The sequence below is a fragment of the Urocitellus parryii genome, chromosome X, assembly GCF_045843805.1.
Source record: "Urocitellus parryii isolate mUroPar1 chromosome X, mUroPar1.hap1, whole genome shotgun sequence".
NCBI classification, from domain to species: Eukaryota; Metazoa; Chordata; class Mammalia; order Rodentia; family Sciuridae; genus Urocitellus; species Urocitellus parryii.
The window spans coordinates 85,488,408-85,508,140 of NC_135547.1; positions in this window are offsets into that span (position 1 = coordinate 85,488,408).

Here is a 19,733-nt window from a genome sequence, read left to right on the forward strand (position 1 = left end):
AGTAGCATAGCACCTTAGAACATAAAACCTATAGTCTTTATTTATATATTGACTCATTCTTTCATTAAGCAAATATTTATTGAACATCTATTCCTTACAAAACCCACAGATCCTTCAGGATCCCTATTCATTCATTCAATCAATATTCTGTCAACCATGTGCCAGAAAAAAATGTTAGGCACTTTGATGCATGAAACAAAAATTATCCCTGTTTTCATGTAAGATACAGACTAATGAGGACAGTAGATAGTAAAAGTAACACAAATTGATCATTTACAATTATATAGGTTCTACAAGTGTGAAGTACAAAGTGCAATAAGAATGATTCACAGAAAGTTCTGACCTAGTCCAAGTGTCTGAGCAGGTTGCATTGAGGAAATGATATATAATACCTGCCCCCCCCCCGAAAAAAAACAAAAAAATGAGTAAGAATTAAAAAAATAAGATGGGTAGACTTGATTCTGCATTGGTTGTATAATAAAGGAAGTAATCAGAACCACCCCTCAGTGATATTTCACATATGTATCACAAAACATCAATGTTAGGAGTTCCAAAATGGTCCATAGCAGATGGCAGCACTCACCTCCTTTTCCACAAAGAAAAACCAGAGAAAGATCTGCATAGTTGTATTTTGAGGTGAGTTACTGCAGGAGAATGCTGGAACCCAGAAAGAGAAATTGGAACATTGTAAGATTCTGAGACCTGCAATGACAGCATAGAAAGAGAAAGCACCTTGACAAATACAATACTGGCTCCCCGGCTAGAGGAGGAGGTTACTCTACTTTGCAGGGGAAAGATTGAATGAGAGAGTCCCAGCAAACTCCATCACCATGGACACTGACAATCCTAACTACAAAAAGTTTCACAATGGTCACAGTTTTACAGACCAATTAGGGAACAACCTGAAATCTGCACCATACTTTTGTTTTTCAAAAGGAATTCACATTGTCCCCCAACCAACCCCAGAGAATAGACTGCTATGGCTGACACCATCTTGAAAGGGAGCTATTATTTTAATTCATACTAATTTAAAGGGCAGAAACGCCTGCATATTTGAATCTCTGGGATCTTATATACACCATACAACACTGGTAAGGGGAAATGCATCCTCATTGACCCAACTTGTCCAAGAAAAGAGGCTGTAACCCTAGCATCCAAACCCACTAAGTGTCCTGTACTTCAGGATTGAGGTATTTTAGCACAAAGGGGAAGAGAGAGCACCACCCATGAGAACAGAGACCAGAGCACTTGTCCACAGGGGAAAAGAGGGTGGTCAACCATGCATGGACATTAACCAATGCCAGAAAAGATGGCAGGAACTTGTAGCCCTCACTAGCCACATCTTTCCTATAACATGTGCAGCATGTTCCTTTCCTTTGAGGGCTAGAGCCTGATATTAAGTGTCCTGCCACCACAGCCCCACCTTGGTGCCACATCTGGGCATGTGCTTATCTCCCTTTGGGGCTAAGAATGCACCAGATATGCAAATCTCAACACAGAAATATAAGAAGCAGGGAAAATAAAGTCATATGACGCCTCTAGAACACAATAACTCAATAGATAACATGATACAACACAAGAACTCAAAAATTATATTAAAAAGATGCCTGATAAATTTCAAAAGAATATTACAATGAAGCCAAATGATATTCAAGAGAACACTAACAGTTTAACTAAAATGAGTCATAATATGAATAAGATATTCATGAAAGAGATGGAGATCTTGAAAAAGAACCAAACAAAAATCTTGGAAATACAGAGCTTCATAAGACAAATTTTAAAAATACAGTTGGAAACCTCAATGATAGACCAGATGAAACAGAGGAAAGAATATCTAAACTTTAAGCTTTAAGACAGATCATTTGAAATACCCAAGTCAGACAAAGATAAAAAGAAAGAAGAATGAAGAGAGCCTTCACAGTTTGGAGTGAACCATTAAAGGTTTTTGTGATACTTGAAGGAAAAGATAAAGGGGAAGGCATAGAAACCTATTCAAAGAAGTAATAGGTAAAAACTTCCCAAATCTTGGGCTGGGGATGTGGCTCAAGCAGGCCCATGGAACCTCAAAGAGACATAGTGTGACCAGAAAAGATCCTTAACCCAACATAGTAGAATCAAAGATAAAAGAAAAAGAGAAGTTTCTGAAACCTGCAAGAAAAAAAGAACTAAGTCACATTTAAGGGAACCACCATTGTACTACAAGCAGATTTCTCCGTGGAAACATAACTGGCTAGAAATAAATGGAATGATATGTTACAAATTTTGAAAAAATAAATAACTTTAAATCAGAACTACTATATCCTGAAAATGTATCTTTCACAAATGGAGAAAAATATTTTGCAAGTTAGGCAAAAGTGGAGGGAATTATCACCAGATAGGCTAAACAAAAGATGATTAGGCCATGTAGAAGACAAATTTCCAGGCCTCAAATATAGGGTATATGATCTTGAAAACATACTCAGCAATAAAGAAAACATGATAAGAAACCATAGCCAGAATATTCAGGAAGTCTGGGACATTATAAGAACAAACCTAAGAATTATCAGCATTAAGGTGCATATCAAGATACAAGCTAAGGGCATGCTAAACTTTTCAGGGAAATAATGTCAGAAAAATCTTCAACCTTGGGAATGAAAATCAAATATAGGAGATATTCAGAAGTCCAAATAGACAAGATCCTTTCAAGACACATTATAATTAAACTATCTAGTATACAGAATAAAGAAAACTTTAAAAGCATTAAGAGAAAAATGGAAGGTTATATTTAGGGGTAAGTCAATAAGAATGACCTCTGATTTTTATACATAAACTCTTAAACTAGGAGGACTTAGAACTATGTATACCAAACCCTGAAAGAAAATAATTTCCAACCAATATTGTTATATCCAACAAAGTTTTCGTTCAGAATTAAAGAACCAAAAACATTTCCAAGGTAAGCATAAACTAAAAGAATTCATGGCTACAAAGCTAGTAAAAACTTTGCAACTTCTAGAAGAAAAGACATACTTAACAGTCTAACATATTGGTGTAGGCACCAACTTCATAAACAAGACCCCTGAAACTCAAGAAGTAAAACCAAGAATCCATAAATGGTATGACATCAAATCTAAAAGCTTCTGCACAACAATGGAAACATGAGCATGAAGAGAAGCTACATACGGAATGGGAGAAAAATTTTGCCAGCTACTCTTCAACAGGAAATTAATATCCAAAGAATATAAAGAACCCAAGAAACTTAACAATGAAGCAAAATCCAATCCATAAATGTGTAAATGATGTAAATAGATATATTTCAGAAGAAGAAATGCAAATGGCCAAGAAATACATGAAAAAATGTTCAGCATCTCTAGCAATCAGGAAAATACAAATCAAAACTATACTGAAATTTTATCTCTCTCTGGTTAGAATGGCAACCATAAAGAATACAAATAACAATGTTTGCTAGTGATGATGTTGAGTACAGGTACACTGAAACATTTATGTTTGGAATGAATATAAATTAGGACAACCACTTTGGAAAGCAGTATGGAGATTTCTCAAAAGACTAGAAATTGGCCAGTTGTAGTGGTGCAGGCCTGTAATCCCAATGGCTGGGAGGCTGAGACAGGAGGATCATAAGTTCAAAGCCAGTGTCAGCAAAGGCAAGGCACTAAGCAACTCAGTGAGACTCTGTCTCTAAATAAAACACAAAAAAAGGGTTGGGGATGTGGATCAGTGGTTGAGCATCCCTGAGTTCAATCCCCAGTACCAAAAAAAAAAAAAAAAAAAAAAAAAAAAGACTAGGAATTGAACTAACACATGATCCACCTATTTCATTCCTTGGTACTTACTAAAAAGAACTAAAATCATCATACTACAGTGATACCTGTACCAATGTTTATAGCAGCACAATTCATGATACCCAAATTGTGGAACCAGCTTAGATGCCTGTCAATAGAAGAATGGATAAAGAAAATGTGGTATCTATACACAATGAAATTTTATTCAGTCATAAAGAAGAATAAACTTATATCATTTACTGGTAAATGTATGAAAGAAGAGAACATCATGCTATGTGAAATAAGCCAGACTCAGGAAGTCAAGTGTCAAATATTTTCTCTCATATGTGGAAGTTAGAGAGAAAAAGACAAAATTAAAATTAAAAAATGGATCTCATATTTCATGAGAACAACAGAACATGATAAGGGGAGGTCATGAGAAGCACTGAGGAATAAAATCCACCAAATTATGCTAGGTTCATGTGTGAATACACCACAATGAATCCTGTGTGTGTGTGTGTGTGTGTGTGTGTGTGTGTAAATATATATTATATAATTAGCAAAATTTATATGAATTAAAATGGAGATCAATAAACTACTACAAGTGGATCAAGGGGATGGGGATGGGTGATAAAGAGAAGGTACTTGGAAATGAGAATGATAAAATTATATTATGTGCATATGCAAATATGGCACATGTGCCACTATTATGTATAAATATACTGCACAAATAAAATTAATAAAAAACAATAGCTCAATAAGTTCTGTGTATACCAACAATTAATATGCTGAAAAATATATCTGAAAAACAATTACATTCACAATAGCTTAAAAAAATTAAAATACTTAGAGATAAATCTATCCAAGGAGGTGAAATACCTCTACAATTAAAATTATAGAATTTTTAAGAAAGAAACTGAAGATATTTTAAGGTAGAAAAACCCCTCATGTTCATGGATGTGCATGACTGATATTGTTAAAATGGTCATATTATAAAAAGTGATCTACAGACTCTATGAAATCCCCATCAAAATACCAGTGATACTCTTTACAGAACTAGAAAAAAATTCCTATAATTTACATGGAAGAATACAAGACCCAGAATAGCCAAAACAATTCTGAGCACAAAGATCAATCCTGTAGACATAGCAATACCAAATTACAAATTATACTACAGAGCCATAGTACCTAAGCCAATGTGGTACTGGCATAAAAACAGACACATAGATCAATGGAACAGAATAGAATACACAAGAACAAACCAACATAGCTACAGTCATCTGATTATTGACAAAGGGGCCAAAAATATACAATTAGAGAAAAGACAGCTTCTTTAACAAGTGGTGCTAGCAAAACTGGATATCCATATGGGAAGAAATGAAACTAGATCCTTATCTCTCTTTCTGTACAAATGTCAATCCAAAGTAAGTTGACTCTGGTCCTTTCTATAAGACCAGAAACTTTCCAACTCTTAGAAAGAGAAATAGGGGAAACATTTCAACATATAGGCACAGGAAGACACTTCCCAATCAGAGCCCTATAGTTGATGAAATAAGACAGAATCAATAAAAAGGAATTGCAGCAAATGAAAAACTTCTGTATGGCAAAGGAAATAACACAGTAGTGACAACCAACAGTATTGGAGAAAATCTTTGACAGTTATTCCTCTATTAAAGGACTAATATCCAGAATATATAAAGAATTCCAAAAGTCAATATTAAAAATCAAGAAGCCAAATAAATAAATAGAAAAAAAGAACAGAAAAGACACTTCTCAAAAGAAGTACAAATGGTCAATATTTATTTGAAAAATCAAGGAAATGCAAATTAAAACTACACTGAGACTGCATCTCACTTCAGTTAGAATGGCAAGTATCAAGAATGAATATAATAATTGCTGAATAAGGACAAAAAGGAATACTTACACACTAGTGGTAGGAATGTACATTAGTATAGCCTCTATGGAGGTTCCTCAATAAGCTAAAAATAGATCTACAATATAATCTAGCTATACCAATGTATTTATCCAAAAGAATTATTTTATAGATACATGCTTACCCATGTTTATTGCCACACAATCATACCAGCCGAATTATGGAATCAGTCTGGCTGTCTGTAAACACCTTTAATTGCACCTAATCATAGAATTTTAGAGTTGCAAATTTAGATATGAGGTGTCTCCCAAAAGCTCATGTGTGAGAGAATGAAAAAATGTTCAGAGGCAAAATGATTAGATTATAAGACCTTTAACATAATCAGTGGATTAATCCACTGATATGATTAACTGTGTGATAGCCATGGGCAGATGGGGTGTGTTGAAGGAAATAGGTCACTGGGGGCCTTTCTTTGGGGTTTATATTTTGTACTAGCAAGCAGATCTCAATCTCTCTCTCTCTCTCTCTCTCTCTCTCTCTCTCTGTGTCCTTCCCTTCCTCCCTCCCTCCCTCCTTCCTGGTTGTCACTTCCTGAGCTGCTTTCCTCTGCCATGCCCTTCTGCCGTGATATTGTCTCACCTTAGGATCAGAGAGATGGCACTGGCTGACCATGGACTGAACCTCTGAAACCTTGAACCAAAATAAACTTTTCTTCCTCTACATTGTTTTTTTTTTTTTTTTGCGGTAACTGAAAACTTTATTTTTTATTTGTTCTTTTCAGATATACATGACAGTAGAGTGTATTTTGACATATTATACATACATGGAGTATAACTTATTCTAATTAGGATCCCATTCTTATGGTTGTACATACCGACATACCGTGAGTCTCACTGGTCATGTATTTATATGAACATGGGAAAGTTATATCCAATTCATTCTACTGTCTTACCTATGTCCATTCGCTCTTCCTTCCCTTCATTCCCCTTTGTCCAATCCAATGAACTTCTATTCTTCCCTCTCCTTCCCCCTTATGTGTTACTATCAGAGAGAACATTTGGCCTTTGGTTTTGGAGGATTGGCTTATTTCACTTAGCATGATAGTCTTCAGTTCCATCCATTTACCAGCAAATGCCATAATTTCCTTCTTCTTTATCTCTGAAAAAATATTCCATTGTCTACATTATTCTGGTCAGGCATATGGTCACAGTGAGGCAAAAGTGGACTAAAATAGTAAGAATCTAATCTTACATTCAAAATATAAATCCTCTCTATTACAGATATAACAAGTAATTTATTTTTTTGCTTTTTCAAAATAGTTCTAGACTAGTTTGAGTAATTTTGAGTCAGTCCATTGCAATGATCTCCAGCCCACCAGGGAGTATCAATGGATTCAAAAGCATCTCTGTGCACTTACGGAAGAGCATATTCAAACAGAAAACTAAAATATAGAAATATTTGGGTGTGGGAGACAAAATTGGAAACAAAATTACATAAATAACTTTTGTCCCATTCTCTCATATCTGATACCAAAGAAAGAGATTCTTACAGCCTAAGTGTCTTTCTTCAGACTAAATGTATCAGCTTATAGACATGGACCCTCTAGTTTTAGGCTTTGGTCAATGCTGCAACAATATCTTATTCCCCTCCCCACCTCAATTTAAGGAACTTGACTTTTTATATAGGAAGTAATGAGGAAGCTAAGCTCAGTCTCATCACAGCATCTAAAACAAAATATACTTTTTTAAAGTTAAATTTAACAGATACATAAAATTGAACATATTTATGGTATAATGTGACATTTTGATATATGTGTTATGTTGTGTAATGTTTAAATCAGGTTAAATATATCTGTCATTTCTCTATGGCAAAAACTTTCAAGATGCTGTCTTACAGTTTTTTTGAGATGTGCAGTTCATTCTTTTCTATAGTTACCCTGCTATGCAATAGCACACCAGAACATTTTGCTCCTATCCAACTGTAACTTAGTACCCACTGATCAATCTTTCTCCATCTCTCTCCCCACACTCTTCCTGCCTCTGGTTACCACCATTCTATTCTCAACTTCTATGAGATCAACTTTTTTAGATTCCACAATGTCATACAGTTACTTGTCTTTCAGTATCTGACTGAATTCACTTAATGATCTCGAGTTCCATCCATATTGTCACAAATGACAGGATTTTGTTCTTTTTTATGCCTGAATTACATCCCATTTTCTGTCTATCTTATCTAAGGATTTTTTTTTACCATTTCTTGGCTATTGTGAATTTGCACTCCTATGTTTACTGCAGCACTATGCACAAAATATGCTTTTAAGCAGCTCTATTCCCTAGCTGATATTTGAAAAATTCCTCCATACTCCACCTCTATTCATCAGAAAGAGAACCAGATTTTGATTCATCCTTTCTTCCCACTCCTGTTATATTAGAAGTGAGGCACAAGCTGAGCACTGTGGTGCACACCTGTAATCCCAGTGACTTGAGAGTGTAAAGCAGGAGGATTGCAAATTCAAGCCAGCCTCAGCAACTTAGAAAGACCTCAGCAATGTAGCAAGATCCTGTCTCAAAATAAAAAATAAAAAAGGACTATGGATGTAACTCAGTGATAAAACACCCCTGAGTTCAATTCCGAGTATAAAAAAAAAGTGAGGCACAAAGGGCTGGAGGTGTAGTTCAGTGATAAAACTACATTTTTCATATGCATAAAGCCCTGGATTCAATTCTCAGTATCAAAACTATGGGAACATTTATTCCTAAGAAGCAATAAAAGGAACAAAAATCTAATTTCCATTAGCTACTTTGCTTTATCTTGCTAATGAAAACATAATATGAGTTGGCCTCTTTTCCTACTCCTGTGTCTGTATCACCCTGTGTAATGTTGAACAAGTTACTCTCCATGCTTTAATTTTCTCATCTGTTAAATTAGAATAGTTATAGTAAACATTATTATAGGATTGTTATAAATTAGAAGAGTTCATGCCAAACACTTGATGCCTTACACTCAGTGAATGATCATAATATGCCATCAGTATTCCCCAAGTTGATGAGTTTTAATGATGTTCTGTGTAAAAAAATACTGTGATTTGCTCATTTTCAACATCCAAGTTCAAATAATTATTTAAAAACGCTCCCAAACAACTAACAATGAACAATCTGAAAAGGTGGCCCTCAACAGAAATTAAGAAAACAAATCAGTTTATGAGATGATAGAAAATAATAATATATTCAGGAATAAATCTAATCTAGAAAGTGAAAGATGTACACATTAAAAACTAAAAAATTAAAGATACAAATAAATAGAAAGACAATTACATTCATAGATTGGAAAACTTATAATTATGATGTCAGTACACACAAAGTAATTCAATGCAATCTTTACTAAAACCCCAATGGCATTTTTCCTACAGATATAGAATAATTCATCATAAAACTCATACAGAATCTCAAGTGACCCTGAATAGCAAAAATAATTTTAAAAAAGAACTAATTGGAAGGTCTCACATTCCCTGATTTCAAAATATAATGAGTTAAAGTAACCAAAACACTGTGGTACTAACATAAAGACAGTCAAATAGGCCAATGGAATATAATAGCAAAAAAAAAATGGTTGCATATATCTTAAACTAACTCTAACAAGGGTGCCTGGGTCTTTCATAGAGGAAAGAGCAGTCTCTTCAACAAAAAGGTGCTGGGAAAACAGGGTATCCACATGTAGAACAATGAAATTTGACCCTTATCTTATACCAGATATCAAAACAAATGTAAGACCTAAAACTACAAAATTCCCAAAAGATAACACAGGAGGAAAGATTCATTTCATTGAACTAGGCAATGATTTCTTTACTATAACACCAAAAGTATAGGCAACCAAAACAAAAGTATACAAATGGGACTACATCAAACTCAAAACTGTATGCATCATTAATAGAATGAAAAGACAACCTATAAAATCAAAGAATATTTTCAAATCATGTATCAAATAAGGGTTTAATCCAGAATACATAAATAAATAATTCTTATCACTCAACAACAAAATATCAAATACAAAAAGTACTTAAAGAATTTGAATAGACATTTTTCCAAATATGATATACAAATGGCCAGTAAGAACATGAAATCATGCTCAAAATCATAAATAGAGAACTGCTGAACAAAACCACAATGGTCCTTCATATTTCTGTAATATCAGTTGTAATGCCTCCTCTTTTCTAATTTTGAGTCCTCCCTCCTTTTAAAAATATTTCTAGTTGTAAATGGATATTTTATTTTGTTTATTTATTTGTATGTGGTGGTGAGGATCAAACCCAGGGCCTCACACATGTCAGGCAAGTGCTCTACCACTGAACTACAACTCCAGCCCCTCCTCCCTCCTTTTTTTAATCTACTTAAAGTTTTGTCAATATCGTGCATCTTTTTTAAAAACCAGTTTTTAGCTTTGTTGATATTTCTGTTGTTTCTAATCTTTCTTTTGTTTAGTTATGATTTGTTCTTTCTTATTTCTTTCTCTTTAATAGGTTTGGCTTACTTTTTTCTCCCTTTCTACTTCCATGAGGTGTAATGTTAGGTTGCTTATTTGAGATCTGTCTTTTTTCATGTAGGTGGTCTATTGCTATAAACTTCCCTTTCAGGACTGCTTTTGCTTTTTACAAAAGTAAAAAGAAAATGAAAAAATGTGTTTTCATTTTCTTTTTACTCTTGTATCAGCCCCATTTATTTATTTTTACCTTTGCATTTTAATTATGTATAATAGTGGAATCCATTACACAATAATGTAATTTGATCAACATCATTCCAAGTACCTCTCTCCTTTCTCTCCTGATCCCCTTGTTTTACTCTACTTGTCTCCCTTCTGTTATCTTTTAATTAATGCATTATAATTATATATAAAAGTGTGGTACATTCATTTATGGGCATGCCATAGTTTGTTTGATTTCATTCCCTAGTTCTTCCCCTTTACCTCCCATTCTCCCTACCCATTGTCTCCCACTTCTATTCTACTAATCTCCCTTCTATTTTTCATGAGATACCCTTTTTGATTCCTTTTTCTCTCTATCTAGATTCCACAATAACAGAAAATATTTGCAACTTGATTTTCTGAGTCAGGCTTATTTCACTTAGCATGATTTTTTTTACAGTTCCATCCATTTACCAGCAAATGAAACATTTTCATTCTTCTTTTTGGCTGAGTAAAATTCCATTTTTGTACATATATATATACCATTTTTTGTTCAAAGAGGTTTTGAAATTTATCCTTCAATTTCTTCTTTGACATACTGGTTGTTCAGGAGCATGTTGTTTAAACTTCCATATATTTGTGCCTTTACCAAGGTTTCGCCTGTTGTTAATTTCTACATTCATGCCATTGAGGTAAAAAAATATGACATAATTTTGATCTTCTTTAAGTATGTTAATCTGTTTTGTAACCCAACATATCATCTATCCTAGAGAATGTCCCACATGCACTTAAAAAGAATGTTCATTTTGTTGGATGTAATATTCTATAAATATAGATTAGATCCATTTGGATTAATATGTAGTTCAAATTCAACATTTCTTTATTTATTTTATGTCTATATGATCTGTCCAATTTTAAAAGTGATATATTGAAGCTTCTTATTTTTATTGTATTAAAGTCTATTTCTTACTTCTGAACTATTAATATATTTAGGTGCTCTAATATTGGGTTCATATACATTCAAAATTATTATATCATCTTTAATAATTGACCCCATTGTCATTGTATAATGACCACATTTTCTCTTCTTATAGATTTTTACTTAAAAAGTCTTTTTTGTTTAATATAAGTTTAGCTATTCTGTCTTTTGCTTTCCATGTGCATGAAATATTTTTACATCCCTTCACCTTCAGTCTGTGCATGTCCTTATAGGTGAGGTGAATCTATTATAGACAGCATATATTTGGGTCTTGTTTTATAATACATTTAGCTAATCAAAGTCTTTTTGTAATTTTTAGTTTTGTTTTTTAGTTGTTGATTGACCTTTTTTAATTTACATATGGTGCTGAGAATCAAACCCAGTGCCTCATACATGCTAGGCAAGTGTTCTACCACTGAGCCCCAGCCCCAGCCCCGCTACTCAAAGTCTTTTGATTGGATAATTTATATAATGGGTAACAAACTTACTATTGGCATTTTGTTATTTTCTGGTTAATTGTAGATCATGTATTTTTCTCTTCCTCTCTTGCTTTCCTTTTTTGTTTGATGATTCCTGTAGTTACACACTTTGAATTTTGAAGTTCATAAGAGACCACTATGAGCAACTATACACAAATAAACTGGATGACCTAGAGTAAATTTTTACAATTAAAATAACAATTTAAAAAATAATGGGTAAATTCCTAGAAATATGTGACTATCAAAACTGAATCATGATGAAATAGAAAATATGAACAGGCCAATAATGAATAAAGAAATTAATTCAGTGTTATGGTTTACATGAGGTATCCTTCAAAAGCTCACCTGTGAAACAATGCAAAAAGTTTAGAGATGAAATGATTGGGTTATGAGAAACTTAACCTAATCAGTACATTAATCCACTGTTATGGCTTAACTGGGCAGTGACAATAGGCAGGTAGGAGATTGGCTTGTAGTTTCCTTATAGTTTTGTAATATCCTTATCTGGATTTGGTTTATAAATGAGCTTAGAGGTATTCCTTCATTTTCAATTTTGGAAGAGTTTGAAAAGGATTGATATTAGTTCTTCTGAAAGTATTTGGTAGAATTAAGCATTAAAGCTATCAGGTCCTGGGCTTTACTTTGGTGGAGACTTTTTATTACTGATTATTTTAGTCAGATTTTTCATCCTGACCAAAAGACCTGAAAAAAACAACTTAAAGGAAGAAAAATTGATTTTTGGCTCATGGCTTTAGAGGTTTAGTCCATGGTTGGCTGACTCTATAGCTCTGGGCCTGAGGTGAAATAAGATCTCATGGCAGAAGGGCTTGACAGAGGAAAGCAGTTCTGGACATGGCAACCAGGAAACAGAGAGGGAGAGAGCTCTGCTCACAATGAACAAAATATAATCTCAAAGGCATGCCCTCAGTGACCTACTTCCTCTAGCCACATCCCTAAGAAAACATCCAAGTCATTTTCACAGAAAGTTTTAAAAATCCCAGTATTCCTATGGACAAGAAAAGATGCCAAATAACAAAAGCAAAGTAAAGAGAACAAAGCTGGAGGCATCACACTACCTGATATTAAAATATATTTAAAGCTATTGTAATCAAAACAAGAATATATTGACTTTTATCAAAATAAGACATACAAATGGCCAAAAGATACATGAAAAATGCACAACCTCACTATTCCTCAGTGAAATGTGAATCAAATTCATGAGATACCTCTTCACCCCAGTTGGAATGGCTATCAAAAAGATTAGAAATTAACACATATTACTGAGGATGTGGATTAAAGAAAACTCTTTTTTGGGGGGAGGGGGTACCAGGGATCGAACTCAGGGGAACTTGACCACTGAGCCACACCCCCAGCCCTATTTTGTATTTTACTTAGAGACAGAGTCTCATTGAGTTGCTTACAGCCTTGCTTTTGCTGAGGCTGGCTTTGAACTTGCAATTCTCCTGCCTCAGCCTCCCAAACCACTGGGATTACAGGCGTGTGCCACTGCACCCAGCTTAAAAGGAAACTCTTTTACATTATTGGTAGGAATGTAAAGTAGTACTGCCATTATGGAAAACAGTATGAATTTCCTCAAAACTTAAAAATAGAATTTCCTATAATAACTGGAAGTCGCTCTACTGAGTATTCAAAGGAAATAGTCTGCCAAAAAGACCTGTACTCCCATGTTTACTGCAGTACTATTCACAATAACCGGGATATAGAATTAACCAAAATGTCCATCAACAGATGAACAGATAAAGAAAATGTGATATTTATACATATTGGAATACTATTCAGCTATGAAAGCATGAAACCCTGACATCTGCAACAACCTGGATGAGCTTGGAGGACATTATGTTAAGTAAAGTAAGTCAGGAACAAACATTAAGTGATTTTACTCCTTAGTGTAATCCAGAAAAGTTGATCTAATAGAAGTTTAGAGTAGAATAATGATTACCAGACACTGGGGAGAGTATGAAATATAGGGGATGAGGGGATTTTGGCCAACATATATATTGCTAATGTTACACAGAGAAGGAATAAATCATGGTGTTTTATGGCACCATAGAGTGAATATAATTAACAATAATACATTGTATATCACAAAATAGTTAGAAGAGAGAATTTTGAATGTACTCACCATAAAGAAATTATAAAAATTTAATGTGATGGATATGTTGATTATCCTGAATTTATATTTATCATTACCTAATGCATAAATGAATCAAAACATCATGTTGTACCTCATAAATACATATAAATATTATGTCAGTTAAAAATAAATGTTAAAAGCTTGGTACTGGCATAAATGTCAATATATCAACCAATGGAAAAAAATCAGAAAACTCAGAAATAAACTAAAAAATGTATGACCAATTGCTTTCAACAAAGGTACCTAGAACACAGCATGAAGAAAACACAATCTATTTAATAAATGGTGCTGTGAAAATCAGATAGCCTCATGAAAAAGAATACAACTGAGTCTTTATCACACCAAATGCAAAAATTTACTCAAAATTGATAAATGATATAAATGTAAGACCCAATTAAATAAACTATAATACATCCATATTATGAAATATAGTCATGTAGCTTTAAAAAGAATAGAGCAAACTCTATTTATTGATATTGAAGAATCCCAAAGACAAATTGTTAAAATTAGTAAAAAGAAGTTGCAGGATAATATTTATAGTACAAGCCTATTTTTCCTTAAAAACTCAAATGACATATTTCTACATATAAACAAATATGTATATACTTGTATGTAAATAGGTATAGAAAAATACATACCTACTTGTCAATATTTTTTACCTCTCAGGAGAAGAATAAAACAGGGGATGAAGAAGGTAATGGGTATAAAAATTGGCATTTGCTTGTAAAAAATATATTTTTTAGTTGTCAATGGACTTTTATTTTATTTATTTATATGCAATGCTGAGAATTGAACCCAGTGCCTCACACATACCAGGCAAGTATTCTACCACTTTTAGCCACATCTCCAGCCCTGACATTTGCTTTTAATTCATTTTTCTTCAATGTTGTTTTAATCAGATGTGTCATTATTTTGCTTTAGTGGTTAAAATAGTAAAAATTATACTGCTAACTGAATAAATAAATATATGCAAGACCTGAAATAGTAAAACTATTAAAAGAAAACTTAGGGGAAATATTCTACAATATTGTTCTGAGCAATGATTTCTTGGATAACATTCCAAAAGCACCAGAAACTAAAACAAAGAAAAATGGGATTAAGACAAACTAAAAATCTTCTGCACAGCAAAAGAAACAATTAACTGAGTAAAGATAAAGCCCATGGATAGAAAATATTTGCAAACCATTCATCTGATAAGGGGCTAATATAGAAAATATATAAGAAACTCAAGCAACTCAATAGCAAGAAATCAAATAACAATTTTAAGAACAAATAAATAATATGAATAGACATTTTTCAAAAGAAGAGATACCAATGGCCACCAAATATACAAAAAAAAAAAAAAACTTCAACATCTCTAAGTATTAGGGGAATGCAAATTAAAACCACATAAGTGATCACCTCACAACAATTGTATCTAAAAGATAAATGATAAGTCAGGCCAGGGTTGTAGCTCAGTGGTAAAGCACTTGCCTAGCATGTGTGAGGCACTAGGTTCAATCCTCAGCACCACATATAAATAAGTAAAATAAAGGTCCATTAACAATTTTTAAAATATATAAAAAATAAATAAACAAATGCTACTTATTTCTTTAAAAAAAGATAAATGATAAGTGTAGGTGAGGTTGTAGATAAAACAGAACTTTTATATACTATTCATGAACATGTTAATTAATACGCCATTTTTGAAAATACTAGCCAATTCCCTAAAAAAAAAAACAAAACTAAGAATACAAATTCAACATAGTTCAGTATTCCAACTTCTAGTTATATAACCAAGAGAATTGAAATTGGTATGTCAAAGAAATTATTGCTTCTCATGATCATTTCAGCATTATTCACAATAGCCAAGATATCTAGTAAACCTAAGATTCTATCAATGGACAAATGGATAAAGAAAATGTTGTAAATATACAGAAATATAAGAATATTCTTTTATTTGCAACAACATGGATGGAACCAGGGGAAATTATTTTAAATGAAATAAAACTGGTACAGAAAGAAAAATATTGAATGATCTCACTTACCTACAAAATCTAAAAATGTATATATAATAAAAAGGATAGTAGAAAATGGTTCATAGAAGCTAAGTGATAGGGGAGGTATAGGGAAAATGGAAGATATTGATCAAAGTGTACAAAGTTTCAGTTAATAGAAATATTTTATTGATCTTTGCACCACATGATCCTGTAATTTAAAAATAACTTATTGTATATTTCAACATTGCTAAAATAGATTTTTACATTATCATCACAAACAATAAATTGGGATAGTGATGATTATGATAATAAGCTATTTTGAATCTTTCCACAATATATACGTAAATCAAAACATCAGATTGTAACACATAAATATATATAATTATTGTCTGTAAATTAATAAATTATAAAACCCTGATGAGAGCATCTCACCCATTAGGAGGGCTACTATTTAAAAATAAATAAATAAATAAAAAGTGTAGTTCAGTATGTAGAGATATTGGAACCTTTATGCATTATTAGTGGAATTGTAAAATGGCACAAGCCCTATGGAAAATTAAAATTCCTCAAAGAATTAAAAATAGTAACCCCCTATGATACAGCAATCTCACTTCTGGGTATATATCCAAAATAATGTAAAGCAGAGTCTCAACAAGACATCTATCTACCCATGTTCATAGCAGCATTATTCACAATAGCCAAGAAGTAGAAGCAACTCAAATGTCTGTCAATGAATAAAGGGATAAACAAAATATGTATTATTCAAGGTTATCCACAAAAACAATATATGTAGATAAAAGATAGACAGAATTTGGCTGGGACAATTATGAAGGCTGAGATGTCCCAAAATCTGCAGTTAGCAAGGTAAATACCCAGGTAAATTATAGTTTCAACCCAAGTCCACAGTCCTGAGAACTAGGAGAGGTATTGGTAGACATGCCAGTCTGAAAGCTGGAAGACTCAAGATCCAAGAAGGGCCAATATTCCAGTACAATTCTGAAGGCCAGAAAAGTATAATTCCCTAGTTAAACACAGTCAGGCAAGAGTAGTTTTCTCTTATTCACTCTTGTATTTAAGTCTCCAATTGGTTGGATTTGTAGTCACTCCTCATTCTTACCAAAGGGCCTAATTAAACACTAATCTATTTTCTGTCTCTATACATTTTAACTTTTCTGGACATTTTGTATACATAGAATTATACAATATGTGGTCTTTCACACATAGCTTTCTCACTTAGCATAACGGTTTGAGGTTCACCCTGTTTAATACTGAATATTATTACATTATATGGATATATCACATTTTGCTTGTATATCCACTAGTTGATTAGCATTGGGATTCTTTTTGCTTCTTGACTATTATGATTATTCCTGCTATGAATATTCATATGCAAATCTTTGTGTGGACATATGTTATCATTTCCCTTTGTGTGTGAAATTGCTGGGGCACATGGTAACTCTTATATTTTTGAAGAACTGCCAAACTCCTTTTCAAAGTGACTAGACTATATTTCATTAACACCAACAGTATTTGAAGGTATTGATTTCTCCATTTTCATAAAAAAACTTATATTTCAGTTTTTATTATATTAATCCAAGTTGGTATCCTACCATGTACATAATTATCATCAAACCAATTAGTAACTTCTCTTGCTTCTTCAGGAAAATGGAGATTTAATTCATTAAATGCTCTTGGAATTCTATCAGCCAGGTAGAATGCCAATTAATACAGGTGACATAGTCTTAGACTAAAGCTTTCCTTACTGCTATATCACATCATCACATGGCCCATCCCCCAGAATTCAGCTTTCTACTCCTCTTATATGGCTTTTTTTTTTTTTTTTTTTTTTTTTTGGTACCGAGAATTGAAGTCAGGGATACTCGAACACTGAGCCACATCCCCAGCCCTATTCTGTACTTTATTTAGAGACAGGGTCTCACTGAGCAGCTTAGAACCTTGCTTTTGCTGAGGCTGACTTTCAACTCACAATCCTCCTGCATCCTGAGCCACTGGGATTACAGGCATGCACCACCATGCCCAGTTTCATGTTGCCTTTTAATTGTTTTCCATGGGCACTGCAGTTTGGGGAATTTCAGCTTTCGGCATTTCAATATTTCAGGATTTTAATCTTTCAGATTAAATTTGATTAAAAGGTGATTTGGGGGATTTTGGATTATGGGTACTTTCAGGATATCATCATTCAAGGTTATGACATTTACAATTGTTGTCTTTCAGGAATTTGGTTGGAACCATCTTCTAACCACTCTAGCTAGTTACAATAACTCAGTGGTACCCTCACTTCCTATCACTCTGTGTCCCCTTGCCCTACTTTAATTTTCCTCTCAGCACTTACCACTACTACTTAACTTTATTTGTTTCTATAGTTACTATATCCTTGTCAAGAATGTGAGCTCCATAATGTCAAGTGGGAACTTTCTCATTTACTACTGCACCAAAATGTCTAATACTTTGTATGCATTCAAAACTATCATATCTACTCAAAAAATGACTAAACCCTTGAAGTCAGGAGTAGTAGCACTAGGGAAAGTAGTCTTGACTAGTGGTTAGGGCACTGAACTTAGATCTCCTTGGGTTTGAAATCCAGCTTCACCAATTAGTTAAGTGAACTTAAGCAAGTCACAAGCTCCATGAGCCTCAATTTCATCATCTAAAATTGGGGGATAAAAATTATATACAACTCATAGTTTTAACCAAGATATGACATTAATGTATCTAGCACAGGGCCTTGCTCATGATCTTTTTTTAAAAATATTATCAGTACTAGTATCATTGTCACCATTAGTCCCTATGGTAGGCTGAATGAGGGTCTCTCAAATAAGTTAACATCCTAAACCCTGAAACATTTGAATATGTTACCTTACATAGACAAAGGAACTTTGCAGATGTGATGAAGCAAACCAAGACTAGGAGAGCATCCTATACTACCCAAGTGGGTCCAATGTAATCAAAGAACACTTATAAGAGGAAAGCAGGAACCAGAAAAGGAGATGTAACAACAGGAGAAGTCAGATTGATGCAATCTTTGATTCAAAGGAACAGGAGTAGCCTCTAGAACCTGGATGCAGCAAGGGAACAGGTTTTTCCCTAGAACCTGCAGAAGGAACAGAGTACTGTTGACACTTTGATTTTAGGTTTTTGGACTTTTAGAATTATAAAATAATAAATTTTAATTATTTAAAGACTAAATTCATGGTAATTTTTATAGAAACCATAAGAAATTAATATAGTATTTTCCAATGTTTCCTTCATGAATGGACCTATTGGAATCATGATAATAATTTTGTTATTAAAGAACAATTTTTACTCTAATAAATGGATTACTAAATAATATCAAGGAATTTCCTTGATTTAAATGAACAAACTAAGCCAGAAGTACTGACTAGAACCAAATAACCACTTGGGTTTTCTACAGAAACAGGATTCTGAAGCCATGATTTCAAACTCAGCTGCATATCTTAATCACCCCTAGCGATTAAAAACAATTCCAGTTCCCAAACTATACCCCAGACCAATTACATCAGAATGTCCCAGGGATGGAACCCAGTCATCACTATTTTTAAAACACTTCCCAAGGTGTTTCCAAAGAGCAGACAAGTTGAGAGCCACTGTCCCAAGACTGACTTACTTAATTTATTTATTTATTTATTTAAATTTTTTTAGTTGTAGATGGACACGATATCTTTTTTTAATTTACTTACTTTTTTAAGTGGTGCTGAGGATCAAACCCAGTGCCTCACACATGCTAGGCAAGTGCTCTACCACTAAGCTACAACCCCAACCCCTATTTTTTTTTTTTTATCAAACTTCTCATA